This window comes from Asparagus officinalis, chromosome 7, assembly GCF_001876935.1.
Source record: "Asparagus officinalis chromosome 7, Aspof.V1, whole genome shotgun sequence".
In the NCBI taxonomy this organism is placed as follows: Eukaryota; Viridiplantae; Streptophyta; class Magnoliopsida; order Asparagales; family Asparagaceae; genus Asparagus; species Asparagus officinalis.
Window position 1 is genome coordinate 90,914,684 of NC_033800.1, and position 12,986 is coordinate 90,927,669.

Sequence of the window (12,986 nt, forward strand, 5' to 3'; positions counted from 1 at the left end):
TCCATTGTGATTTTTAGACAGCCTACAGAACCCCCTCCAAAGTTTTCGAAAGTTCACGGTTGACTGGGACGAATTTTCAGAATACTTTAGATCCTAAAATTTAGTGGATTGATTGTTCACTCCGTCTGATTTGAAGACGTCGCGAACCTGGTTGTTGTAATGTTGAAATTATGTTACCCCAAACCAAACAACGTAACTTTTGAGTCTTGATGACAATGAACTTAGTCAAACAAACTAAATTCCAAGTCATCGTCAGACTCATCGACAGGCTCGTCCTTCTTCTCTTCTTCCTTAGAGGCAGGAGCAGCAGCATTCTCAGCAGATGCAACAGAGATAACAGCAACAGCAAACTTGCTTGGATCCTTTAGATACTCCTTCACCCTCTCAGCTTGTGGGTAGGCATTGACGAACATGTGAGGCGTAGCTGCAAGAGTTGGGTAAGAGAGAGCCAAGGATAGCGAAGCAACCATAGAAACACCAGCTACAAACTTGTCAACGAGGTCATCCTCCGTGAGGTTGAACACCTCTGGGCTTAAGACAGATCCATTGTCATAGACAGAGAGAATCGCAACCCCACATGAGAGGGGCTTTATCCTAAGTTTAGTCAGGAGGGCAGCCTAAGAGGAATCCACTTTATCTCCTTTCTTGATCAGCTCAACTGGGGTGACGATTTTAGCAATATCATCATTACTCTTTGTTGGGTTTATCTCCTTTCTTGATCAGCTCAACTGGGGTGACGATTTTAGCAATATCATCATTACTCTTTGTTGGGATGTTAAGCCATTTAGAAGAATGAGTTGTGTGACGATTTTAGCAATATCATCATTACTCTTTGTTGGGATGTTAAGCCATTTAGAAGAATGAGTTGCGTGTCAGATCGTGTCTTCATTTAATCTTCATTGGGATGTTAAGCCATTTAGAAGAATGAGTTATGCGCAGCTCCTGGCTTCATTAATCTTTGTGGGAATGTTAAGCCACTTAGAAGAATGAGTTGCGCGTCGGATCGAGCCTTCATTAATCTTTGTGGGAATGTTAAGCCACTTAGAAGAATGAGTTATGCACCGGATCAAGCCAGATGATTTCAATGTTGTTGATTGTAATCTATCTGTACCCATCCAATAGACTCCATAGCGGAGTCGTCTGTTTCTTCTCGGCTTTGGTCACCTTGATGATCGTTGTTAGCTCTTCTTTTATTTATCTGGGGCTGTGTCGTAGCCTTGGTAGTCGAGAGGCTGCTATTATAGCGGTCCAAATGCATAGATAAATTCTGCATTTAAGGATTGGAACACGTGGGTGAGATCTGCGTTTGAGAATTAGAACGTGTAGGTGAATTCCGCGTGTGGGTGAATTCCGCGTTCGGAAGTTCAACCAACTCGAACGCTGAAAATCGCATTAGGGTGGGATTCTAGCCTAGAATCCCGTTCCGATTTGACAGCTCATAGCTGTCTATAAATAGACTGCTGGGGGTCAAATCAAGAGTCATTCGACTCTTCTTGAAATTTCAACGAAGATTTTTGTTCTCATCTCCGGCAAGCACTATTCCTCTTCTCTCTCGACCGAAATCCATGGCGCCTAGAAGAAGACCGTCTCTCGACCCTCCAGATCCGATGTCGCCTTGGCTCAGGGTTCGTCGACATCTGCGTCGGTCGGTGGTGCCGTGACTCAGGCGAGCGTGCCGCCGCCTCAACTCCCTTTAATCGGTGGTGAGTATAACTTCTGTGGTCGTCAAAACTCGCTGCGACGAGTTCTGATCTCTGAATCAACGAGGAGACTCGTTTCAATAACACGGAGCTGGACTCTATCGTTTAGTATTTTTGACACGGGGTTCGATCTCCGCATCTAAGATTTTCGACGTGAGGTTGGATCTTCGCGTCTAAGATTTTCGACGCAAAGTTTGATCTCCGCGTCTAAGATTTTTGACGCGAGGTTTGATCTCTGCGTCTAAGATTTTCGACGCGAGGTTCGATCTCCGCTTCTGATTTGCCTCTTGCATTGTCTAACCCTTTTCTTTGTTTTGCAGTGCGTCATACTAGCGAGCCTCTCCCTTTTCGCCATCATTTTGGGCATGAAGGTGGTGTGGATCTAAACATGACATTCAACCTGCGCCGAGAACTCTCAGTTTTCTGAATTACGGAGAAGAGCCGTGTAGAACTAATCACCCAAGCTTCTCCTGAAACTTTTAGGATATTGGTTACGGACGCTAGACTTGAGAACCTGAGCCGTAAACCGATAGTCAAACCTGGATTCCTCTTCGGGGATTTTGTTGACTTTGAGGCAGACGTTGCTTATGATGGGGACTACAAGTGGCTGCGGAAAGTTAGAGACTGCAACCTTTTCTTGCCCAATATGGAGAGGATGTTCCCCATATCGTACTTTCAGTGCGCTTCCATCCCAAGGCGTATGGATTGGAACCTCGTTAAGGATCAAGATGGAGTTGTTCTCGGAACCCTAACTTTTCAAGGGGTCCGCACAGTTGGTTATAACAGACAGGTGACAGCTCTACGCCCAGGCTTGTTCGCTAAAGAGTACCCTGTTGGTGAAGTGGCCAGCCTGGCAAACACCTTTGTCAAAAAGTTTATGGTAAAGAAAGGAGAGTTTCCAGCATAAGGGTTTAGAACTCCTGGCTGGGTTCATTCTTCGGTGACAGGGTGGTGGACCCGGATGACCAAATTTGTTTTGGAGGTATTGGAAATGCCTCTTATCCAAGCTGGCCTAGAGATTCCGGTGTGGGCTACTAAATTCGGGATCATTCAGAGCCACTTTCATTTCTTCTCTATATTAGAGAGGTATAATCCCGAGACCTGTACTTTCTTCACCTCAGTGGGAGAGTTAGGCTTTGCTCTTCATGAGATGCACCATGTCTCGGGTCTTCTTCTCGGGGATCTGTCGTATGAAGAACTTGTTACAGGATCAACGGAACTTAATATTTTGAGAAAAACGAGCCCCGAAATTTATTCTACTCTTTGGGAAGTCATGTGTCACTTCCACATTTGTATGCAGCAGACAGGGGCTCGAGGAGATGGCATCAAACAAGTGTCTTGGGCGGAGTATTTATTCCAGAACCTGACCAATAAAGGAGCTTCGGTGACCAGATTGTCTGCCAGCACTTTAGAGGAGGTTCAAGCCCGAATCGATGCTGCTACCTCCCATTATACCAATGAGGCCAAGGAAGATATTTTCCCGACTCATACGGAGTTTGAAAGTTTCCACTATCAAGCTCTGATCCTAATTTCCGACACAGCATTGTTGGCTGGATTCTTGATGCTGTAGCTCAAGTGGTGCGTCATTCCTACCAGGCCAATTGATGCTCTCGCTGTTGAGGTGATTTATGCGGCTGTTCTTTTGGGGCACGGGAGGCCATTGAATCTGCTTTGCGCCATGGTGGGTTGCTTGCAGAGTGGGCTGCGTGAGTTGGCTTTGGATTTTATTGATGTTACAGAGGTGGAGTCTGGTGGTAACAAGGTTTTCAAAACTCCCAATCATCGGATACCACTGCCTTACACTTATCTGATGGCTTGATACCTCCGCCCATTTGAAGAAATAATCGGTTACAGCCTGAATGAATCGGTGTCCTTTGGAAGTCGGAGGAGAAATTGGTCCCACGATATCCATGCCCTACATTTCGAATGGCAAAGAAGCAGATGTGGGATGTAAGTTTCCTGGTGCTTGATGGATAAAATCACCATGAATTTGGCATGCGTGACAACGTTTAGCGTAGTCCACTGTGTCTGAGAACATCTTTGGCCAATAATAACCGATTCGTCGGAGGCGATTGCCTAATTTAGCTCCAGGCTGATGAGCTCCGCACATTCCGTCGTGAGCTTCCTTGAGGGCCTCTTTTGCTTCTTTTCGAGAGAGGCATCGAAGCAAAACTCCATCATGTGATTTACGATACAGGATTTGAGAAACTGCATCATAATAGAATTGGAGGGCCTTTCGCTTGATAGCGGCTGCTTCCTTAGGGTCTTCAGGCAAAATCCCATATATGGCATAGTCGATGTACGGGAATCGCCAATCTTTAGATTCAAGCTCCATCAAGGTTGTACAGACTTCCCCTGTCAGTGTCTTGTCCGAACTTTCCTCTACAGGAATCTTAGAACAATATAACTCACGTCCCGTAACAGAAATCGTAGTTTCGGTCCCCGGGGGCAATGCTAAGGAGGTTGCTAACAAGGCTAAAGCATCTGCATAAGCATTCTGAGCTCGTGGAATATATTCAATAAAGAAACCTTCGAACTTCTGAGCTTGCTTTAGCACTGCGAAGTAATACGGGATCAGATCCTCATGACGCACTTCGTATTCCCCTCGGACTTGATTCACGATTAGCTGAGAGTCACTGTAAGCTTCAAGATATCGAATATTAAGTTCTTCAGCGAATAGCATTCCTAATAGCAGAGCATTATACTCAGCTACATTGTTGGTGCAGGGTTTGATCAGGGAAAATCCTCTTGGGATCACGTGACCGTTCGGAGAGACGAACACCACTCCTACTCCCGCGGTAATTGCTTCATGAGGATTTGCTCTGGATGCACCGTCAAAGAATAATTTCCACACTTGCGTAGCTTCTCGATTGACGCAAGCTTCAGCGACTTCATCGGATAATTCTTCATACAACTTAGATGTTCCCGACACCGGGTGATCGGCTAAGAAGTCTGCCAGTGCTTGACCCTTGACCGCCTTTTGGGGCATGAATTGCATGTCATATTGTGACAAGAGAATGACCCATTTTGCGAGCCGGCAATTTAGAGATGATGGCTTCGTCATCAGAACTCTCAAGGGATTCACCTTAGAGATGACGTGAAATTTTTGTCCAACTAGGTAATGTCGCATCTTTTGAACTGCGAATACCAAAGCGAGACATTCTTTTTCGACCGGATTATACCGGTGCTCGACTCCCATCATGGTCCTGCTTAAGTAGTAGATGGCTTGCTCTTGCCCTTGATTGTTGTTCTGGGCCAACAAAGCTCCAAGAGAATGTTCCATGGCTCTCACATACAACAGGAATGGCTTTCCTGATATTGGGGCCACGAGAACTGGCGGTTGAGTGAGATATCTCTTAATCTCCTCGAATGCTTTTTGACATTCTCCATCCCAAACAAAGGATACTCCTTTCTTCATGAGCTTAGAGAAAGGTTGGCAATGCCCTAAAAGATTTGATATGAATCTTCGAATGTAGGCCAGTCTGCCTTACAAACCTCTGAGCTCTTTGAGATTCTTCGGAGGTGGCATGTCTTGGATAGCACGCACTTTTTCTAGGTCAAGAGAGATTCCCTTGGATGTGATGATAAATCCTAAGAATTTCCCGCTTGATACCCCAAGGAAAGATTTTGTTGGGTTCATCTTCAGTTGATGTGCTCGCATGATGTCGAACATTGTTTTCAAGTCTGTAAGATGATCGCCTTTATATTGGCTCTTTACTGCTATATCGTCAACGTAGCGCTCGATCTTCTTACGTAGGTGTTCATGAAAGATGGCGTTCATTGCACATTGATAAGTTGCACCTGCGTTTTTCAGGCCGAAGGGCATCACTGTGTAGCAATACACCCCCAGTGGTGTTCTAAAAGCAGTATGTTTTTTATCTTCCGGGTGCATCTTGATCTGATTGTACCCAGAGAATCCATCCATGAAAGACATCCTTTCATATCCGCAGGTGTTGTCAATCATAACATCCGCGATAGGAAGCGGGAATTCGTCTTTTGGACAAGCTACATTAAGATCGCGAAAATCGATGCATATCCGGACCTTACCATTCTTCTTGGGAACTGGAACAATGTTGGCTACCCAATCTGGGTGTTGTTCCTCTCTAACAAAACCCGAGTCTATAAGTTTTTTAACTTCGGACTCAATTGCTTCCATGATTTCTGGACAAAATCGGCGTTGTTGTTGTTTAACGGGTTTTGTATCTGGATCGATGTTAAGCCGATGCATGGTAACTTTTGGGTCAAGGCCAGACATATCTTCATAATTCCAAGCGAAGACATCTATATATTCTTGAATAAGATATATAAGGTCTTCTTTCTCAGATGATGATAAATTTTCAGCTATGAAGATGGGCTTAGGGTCATGTTCATCTCCCATGTTGACCTGGATCACTTTATCTTCAGTGGGTGGTTCGCGTTGTTCGAATCGCATATCCCACAAGATGTTGAGGCGTTTGATCCAAGGATCATTGGTTGATTCGATTAACTCTTCATCACCCCCTACGTCTTCATCTGGATGACTAGTTGAAACCATGTTCACAGTCAGACTTTTAAAGAAAGGTCCGACACTAACGTCGGATTCCCAAGAAGATGTCTCGGATGAATGGTCCTGACACAAATAATTACTGATTTTATTTTCTGAGACAGAGGGGGTTGTGACGTAGCCCACACCTCTTCCGGTTTTTTGATAGTAGTCCGGAAGTTTTCCTTCGGGGGTTAGAGACATTCGAATTGGTGTTCGCCTTCCTTTTCCGAAGTTTAAACCCTGTTTTTCATTAAAGTTATACCCCATTCATTTCATTAAGTGTATAGAATTCATTAAGTTTAAACCCTGTTTTTCATTCGAATTGGGTTCGTGGTAATGGAATTGGGGAACTCCGTCATCTTCCTCTGAACTTCCTCGTTTGAGTTGTTCGAGTTTGACTTTACCAAAACAGATCGGCTTCTGCCCTTTCCTTTTGGATGGGACTTTGAAGAAAGCCTTTTGTGCGTCTTCTACTCCTTCATCTGAAGTGAAGGATGCTTGATTGGCAATGTGAGTGATGCCTCTGTGCACAGTGCGTGCCATGGGTTGGTACCTGCATTAGGATCATTCTCTATTTGTTTATTTTTAGAGGACGCATCAAACAAGTATGCCAAAATAAAATCTTCATTAATGCACCACTCGCCCTTACTCGGTACATTATTATTACTCTCGTCCTGACCCATTACATTTAGATTCAATTCCCATGGACAATCTTCTTCAGGATCCGGTTCAATGTCGGCTTCGTTGCCACTGTCCACATCTTCTTTCTCCTAGGATTCCAGGTAGAAGACGGAGTCGGTGTGAAAGTTTTCCACTCCTCGGAAAGGGTATTTTTCCGCAATTAGGGTTCGAACTTCTCCCTCATCATTGGCATACTTCATGACCTGATGTAGGGTAGATGGGACAATGCAGTTTGCATGTATCCATGGTCGTCCTAGCAAAAGATTGTAGGACGTGTCCGCATCTATGATGTAACAAGTCACTTCAGACTTAAGGTCTCTGATTTGACACCTGAGTTTGATCTTCCCCAGGGGCCGAATGCTGTTTGCATTGAACCCGAAGATGGTAGTCTGAGTAGTGTTCAGTTGATGCATGGGAATCCCTAAGACCTGCATGACCCTGTAGGGCATGATGCTGAGCACTGAGCCCGGGTCAACTTGGACACGACTGATTTCTGACGATCCAATATACCCTGTGTAGTATAGATGTCTATCATGTTTGTGTTTAACCTGCATATCTTCCTGAGTAAATGATATGCAAGGTAAACTCCTTGCCGCTTGCAGACATTATAGGCAGGATTGGTCTTCAGAAGCTTCGGAAATCGGAGTGACTTGAGTGATAAAGCTCTCCGTGTTCTTTAAGGCTTCGATTAGAGCTTCCTTAGTGGTTTTCGACAACCTTAGGAGCTCATATAGAGTAATCCTGGCTGGTATGTTGGCCAGCTACGCCATGACATTGAATTGGAAAGGAGCGCTCGATTCTCCAAATTCCTGGTGGAGATTTTTGTTGAACCGAAGCTCCTTTTGTTTCCCTTTATCGACCGGCTTCTTTGGTACAGAACCCCCAGCGTCTTGGGGCTATTCTTCAGCTTCTTGAGCGTTCTAGTTGTAGTCTCTCAAGTAAGCCTTTCCTGACCGAGTGCCAGGGTTGTCTCCTGGGTATGCTGCCAGGGCAATCCTCTCTTCTTCTGAATTGGTAAGAGGTTTGAGGTGGTCATCATTCTCAGTAACGGAGGGGCTAATCATGTTGGAAGACTTAGTCTTGCCTCCCTTCTTTTTGGACGAGGTGTTCGTCCACTGTTGGTCTCCTAGCAGATCAGGGTGGATCCACATGATTTCCCCTTTTGGGGTAGTGAGGGGTACCAACCCCCTGTCTTTCTGACTGTGCAAGTCAGCATTCTTCAGGTGCATTTCTCCTTTACGAATGGGGACAACACTATCTGTAGTCGCTATCGGAGGGAAGTCACCGAATTAGACCGCTATCATATTGGTGGATACGGTCTTCTGCTCGGGTTTTAAAGTGAGCACATTAGCATTCACCAAATTTTACAGGATATCTTTGAAGACATAGCACTTTCTGGTAGGATGCCCTAGGAACCTATGATAACGGCAATAATTAGGGTCATCCACCTTCCCTGCTTCATCCGGCTTCCTGATTTCGGGCAGCTGCAGCTTGTTGTTCTTCCGAAGCAATTGGAACAAGGTGTCTACATGCTCCTCTTTAAATGAATACTATTTGAGTGCTCTTTGTTGATTTGGCACCTTGCCTTGCTTAGCGGGAGGTGGTGCTCGCGTGCTGGCGTCAGCCGCCATAGTCTCTTTTCCCTTAGACCGCTGGGCATTGTACTGATTGCGTTGTGCTGCGGCTTGGGTTGCGTCACTTCTTCGGCTTTAACTCGAGCAACAATCTCTTCGGCTTGTTCTCCTTGCAAAACCAGTTGTCTCCAAGAGCGACACTCCGCTACCCCTATCTGAGTAAGGAGCTGGGTCTGCAAGTTGTGCCTGCAAGTTTCAACCAAAGTTGATTGGGTCATACCTGAAGGGCATCACAATGCCATGCTGTGGAATCTCTCCACATATGTCTTGATAGATTCTCCTTTCCTCTGCTTGGTGGCGAGAAGAGTCGGGACTGAAACTTTCGTATCGTCCTCGAAGAACCTGGTTAAGAAAAGCCTTTCCAAATTCACCCATTTCTGAATAGATCCAGCAGGCAGTTTCATAAACCATTAGAAGGCGACTCCTTTAAGAGTGCCAATGAACAAACGGGTCAGGATGGCGTCATTTGCTACCACGTCTCTAGTCTGTGACTTGAAGTAGTAGATGTGCTGATTCGGCGATCCTGTTCCATCGAACGGTTGCAAGGTAGGGGCCTTAAACTTCGGTGGGTGGGGAGCTATGTCCCACTCAGCAGGATAAGGCCATACCACTCCTCGGAGCTTGCTTCTGTTGGTGATTGCATTGAGGCGAGCCTCCAGTTCGTCCACTTTAGTGGACTGAGGATGTAATTCTCTTTCTATCTCCTTCTCGTTTTCAGAGGAGGATTCCAAGTTATGAGTTTCACGATCTGAATGTTCGTGTGCCTTCTGCTTTCCCTTTGACGTTGTCTTCTTGGACGACTCAGGTTTTTGGCCTTTTTTAGCAAGGAACTGGGCCAACATGTCCTTCATTTGCAGAAGTGTTTCTTGTTGTGCTTGGAGCATGACATGATGTTCGTCTACTCTCTTAGCTAGGTCTTCAGGGTTTCCTACCATGTAAGCAAAAACCTCTCATGCCACAACAGAGCTTGAAGATTGGGATTCGGCAATTGTCGAATGTTCATCATTAGAAACGATCCCTTTGACCAATCTTTGGTAGTTAACCGAGAGAATGGTTCCTGTTCGAGTCCGAATATGGCGGTACACTCCTTCGAACTCGTCACAAATTTCCCGAACAGTCGGGGAATGACTCCTTTGTGACTCTTCAGAACTGGGATCTGAAGCCTTCCCTCTACCTATCACATTTATAGTGACTTCGGGGTATTCAGTTTCAGCTATCTTCTTTTTGTATCGACATTGTTGTTTGGCAGGTGTAACAACGTTCATCAACCTGTTGAACACGGACTGCCGAGGTACGGATGCGCAACAATGGCATTCTGACAGTACTGCAGAGATAACCCGCTCACATTAGCATGAGTGAGCTGCTTGCTGCGCTGGTTTTCCTCTTGACAATAATTCCCGCAAATCAGGAACTTGGGAGGAATCTTTCCCTGGGGGTGGAGGCGGAGATGGAACCCCCTGCTCTTGAGAGGGTAAGATTGATTCTTGTCGAACGTGGATTTTAAACCCATGTTGACTTTTCCGAACTTGGCGCTTGAGAGGGTAAGATTGATTCTTGTCGAACGTGGATTTTAAACCCATGTTGACTTTTCCGAACTTGGCGGACCTCTTGAGGATCGCGTTCTTGACGTGGATTTTAAACCCATGTTGACTTTTCCGAACTTGGCGGACCTCTTGAGGATCGCGTTCTTGAAGAATAATGCTAGGGTCGCGTTCTTGAAGAACAACACGAGGGTCGCGTCTGGATTTGTAAACATTAGGACGAGGCCTACGTTTAAATGATGAAATAGACCCCTGAGGGTCCTGTTTTGGTTGAACGCACCTCTGAGGGTCGCGTTTGGTTGGTGAAACAGACTCTTGAGGGTCATGTTTCGTTTGAACGCGCACGTGAGGTGTACGTTTATCTTCGGCAGCGCTTTTCTGAGGGCTACATTTTGAAAGAACAACGCGCCATTGAGGGTCGCGTTTCAACTGTATCAGCCGAGGCTCGTAGTCGGGCTCATTGCCGCGAAGCGTGCGTTCCGTGGTGGAAACGCTGTGCTCGGGTAAAGTTTTAAGAACGCGATCCTCGCGTTGGGCCAGCATTCGGCTTTCGCGCATATGTGCTTGTCATATGGATCTTCTCCGTCTTCGAGCGACGTTCTTCTTGGCTTGTTTCAAAGCCTTGGCAGCAGCGTCGTTCGCGTTTATGGAGCTCGTCACCTCTATAGGCCGTTTATGGCCTGAAGCGCGTCGTGTTGATGAGGATGTGGGACATTCAACTCGCTGGACAAGTTCAGCAGAGGCTAAGCCCGCTCCTGAAGCGGAGGGGCTGTTCAACGAATTTTGGCCAGAGGAGAGGACTTTCTTTGGTGTTTTAGCAACAGATTTGATCTCCTTGGAGATCTTGCGGACATCGCGCCTAGCCTTGGGGATAAGTGATCCAGAGGAGAGGGCTTCCTCGTACTTTGCTTGGTCAAACTCCACGACGAGAGTTTCAACTGTCGTTCCCATGAGGTGGACATCGGATTGCGTAACCACTTCTTCATCAGAAAAGCTCATCCCCAGCAGAGTCGCCATCTTTTGTTTGTGGAAAATTTGTAGTAAAAAGACAGTGAAAGAAAATTGACTTCTTTTGTTTGTGGAAAATTTGTAGTAAAAAGACAGTGAAAGAAAATTGACTTGTATTCTCTCAAAATCAATTACAATTTGGATTTCCTGATTAAAAAGACAGTGAAAGAAAATTGACTTGTATTCTCTCAAAATCAATTACAATTTGGATTTCCTGATTACTAAAGAGAGGAGAATGAATTTGATTCTCCCCTTTATTTAAAACTAGGTTCTTCACGGTGGCGATGGAATACCTCCTTCGATTGCCTGCGTCGAATTTGCTCTCCGTTGACGATCCGACCGTCTTTTATCTCGTGGGAACAGGGAACTTTCGATAAAGTTTAATGAACAACTCTTAACGAGTTTAAGAACTCAGAACGAGTTAGAACTCTGTGAATAGAGTTGTTAGAACCAAAAATTCGGTTAATAATCAAACAAATTTTTTGTTGCTGAAGGATCCTCTTAGATTTGATCTTCTGAATCTGAATTAAATCCTCTATCTCCAGAGGAAAAACCCCCAACTCCGAGCCTCCACCTGCGGTTTAGATGCTAATCGATCTCACCTCTTGTGGTTTTTGATTGCCAAATCTTCAACCAATCAGCCAAAAAAACCGACCTCTCTACTCGGTTGAGTTTGTTGAGTTTTTATAGGTGGATAAGAGGTTATAACTGCCCTCTAAATCCGCTCCTAGGTGGGCGTGATTTCCTTAGATCGTGGGGAAAACGGTTCTGAAACCGTTCGACTCATATTTGAATGAGTCAAACGCCAAATTTGGTGTTCAGAACCCTAACTTCGCATCTTGGAATTGAGACGCGAGGTTGGGTGTTGACTGAACGTAAAAAATGCGAGGGCCGCTCGTGTTTTGCTTGTTTTAGCTTGGAAACGCGGGGGTCGCCTGCATTTCAAGAATTGTAATGCGAAGATGAGTTTCACGTTTTAGAAGGAGCTAGTTGATTTGTAACTTCTTCTGTAGAGCGTTGCAAGGACCATTGTTCAGTAATCCTCGCATTAGCTGTTGTGGGGGTATGAAAGTCGTCAGATTGTAATTTTTACTATAGTTTGTGAAGACTGCTTCATCAGTTATCGGAAGTATCGTTGAATTGTAACTCTTCTCGTTCTATGTGAAAAGTCCTCCATTTGCAGCTTTCATTTGTTGACATGAAAGCTATCTGATTGTAACTTTCATTGTTAGAGCTTGATGGGGATCAACTATCCATTGTGATTTTTAGACAGCCTACAAGGTGTTGTGAAGGTTACGGGTTAGTTATGAATGTTACGGGTTAATTATTAAGGTTACAGATTAGTTGTGAAGGTTACAGGGTTATTGTTAAAGTTACGGGTTAGTTGTGAAGGTTACGGGTTGGTTGTGAACCTCAGAAAGGGGGTTGATGATGCAACACCCATTTCAAATCATCACGGTAACATCATGAAGAAGAAGAAGAAGAGAGAGAGAGAGAGAGAGTATTATGATCTTCACATGTTTTAAACTCTTAGGTTGTGAACGTGGGGGCCACAAGCATATGACCAGCGAGCACGAGAACTGTCTCGCAGCACTGAGTTCAGCGGGCTCACTCGAGAGGCCCACCCATTCACGCGAGAAAAACAAATCGGATCCGATTTTGCTTTGCCATTTCTTTTCTTATTAGAGTTGTTATTTAGATTAGTATCAGAGCTGTTATTCAGATTGGGAGTGGTGTAGCTTCTGGTTTGAGGTGGTGCTCGGCAATTTCCTAAGAAGCAGATTTATTAATACAAGTGGAGGATGGCACCAACTAGTAGAATAGTTAAAGTTGCAAAGTACGAGATTGAAAAGTTCAATTAGAAGAATGATTTTTCCTATTGGAGGATACAGATGAA

The 12,986-nt window shown here is 45.1% G+C and overlaps 1 pseudogene; it reads right to left on the reverse strand.

Moving 5' to 3' along the window:
• LOC109847497 lies at positions 222-2,055 on the reverse strand (annotated as a pseudogene).